The following is a 1,908-nucleotide window of genomic DNA, read 5'->3' on the forward strand; positions in this document are numbered from 1 at the left end:
GTATCACAGCAAAAAATCACCACAATAACAACACAACAACAATAACACAAAAAACATCAACTGTAAAACAGCAATGACTACAAAACAAGAGCAACAACGCAACAATAACAAGACAACACCACCAACAACAACATAACAACAAAATTACTTAAATGAATGATAAATCTTTCTTTTAAAATTCTGATCGGAGAAGATGTTTGTTGTACAAGTTGATGACAAGATGATGGATGCGTGAGAAAACTTCAGACGCTCCATGCAGATTGTAACAACAACACATCAACAACATGTTGACAACAACAACAACATGTCAACAACATGTTGACAACACGAACACATGCATAACAACAAAACAAACCACAATAACAACACATCCTTAACCAGATTTCAATAACACCAACACATCAACATCAACAAAAGATCATATGACATCAAAACATTTTGAGACCTCGTCACATCAACACCTGCTTTTCGACCTTTAGTCCATTTTTGATTTCAGGATATCCATTGAAATACTGCCACTAAACACGAGAACTATGGTTAAAAACTTCCTCTTCATTAATCACGGTGGCTACTCTCCTTGCATTTTATCCATTTCATACTCTTGCTTGTCTAATATTGAAATAAGAACATCACCATGCAACACCAAGCAACACTACCAAGCAACAACACCATGCAACTACACCATGCGACAACACCATGCAATAACACCAAAAAACAACACCAAAAACAACACCAAGCAACAACCCAAAGTATTTAAGAGATATTTAAATTACATAAATTAAAAACATTATTTGGACAAAGTTACATACTTTGGAGTAGTAATTAGCACTGAATTGTAGTATTGATGTCAGTTTTATTAGCGATTATAAGCATTTATGAAATGTGTCGCCAAGGAATGTGTGAGCATGTGATGAAATAAAATTAAATGGTTGTGGTATGTACGATGTGTTTGTTGAGCACGTAAATTTTTTAGCTGGCCGTGTAAATTGTAACGAATGATACGCCATTCAAATAACTTTCTAACCATCTCTAGGCAGCATTTGAATGTTGGTAGCAGTAAGTGGTAGTCATAATTATTATTATTATTATATTATATTATTATTATATCATATCATTTCACATCACATCATATCATATTATATTATTATATAAAATTGCGAGTACCTCAACAGCACTACCCATTTCTTACCAAACTAATTTTTTCTTTTCTTTCTATCTTTCTTTTTTATTTTTTTTTTATTTTTCTTTTTTCTTTTTTATTTTTTGAACATTATGAACAAATTTTGTTTTATTAATTAGTTAAATTGACAATTGAACAGTATCATTTCTGTTAGTTAAGTTGCCGCACAAACCCTGTGGGCTTCTGGTTTTACTTCAAAAAAATAAATAAAAAATAAATAAATAAACTATTACACGCCATGAGTAAGCACGGGATCATCTTTTTCAATGTTTCACTCGTTGATGGTACTGCTGTTAATGTCAGAGATGTAGTTACTATCATCATGACTGATGCTTTTATTATTATTATTATTATTATTATTATTATTAATTTATTGTCATGTTGTTGCGGGAAATATTGCAAGGGCCGAAGAGGTCTTATAATGCATCAACGTTCATGCAAAATGTTCAAAACACTGAGAGTTACAAATAAAAAATCAAACCATGAAAATGACTGCTCCAGTTCACCCTCTTCGCCACTGCTGCCAACCTCCGCTTCAGCATCCGACACTGATCCGTCGTCTACGTCAACAGAATCAACTGATGTCGATACATCTGAATCATTGCTTCCGGGCGTCAAATTGCCAAGAACAGAGGCAGAATGGACCGAAGCCAACGACTACTTTCGAATCCATCGAAGCGATTTCTCAGATTTCGGCAACTTGAACGACGTCACGATCAAATTTCAAA

The sequence above is a fragment of the Helobdella robusta genome (genome assembly GCF_000326865.2).
Source record: "Helobdella robusta unplaced genomic scaffold HELROscaffold_21, whole genome shotgun sequence".
In the NCBI taxonomy this organism is placed as follows: Eukaryota; Metazoa; Annelida; class Clitellata; order Rhynchobdellida; family Glossiphoniidae; genus Helobdella; species Helobdella robusta.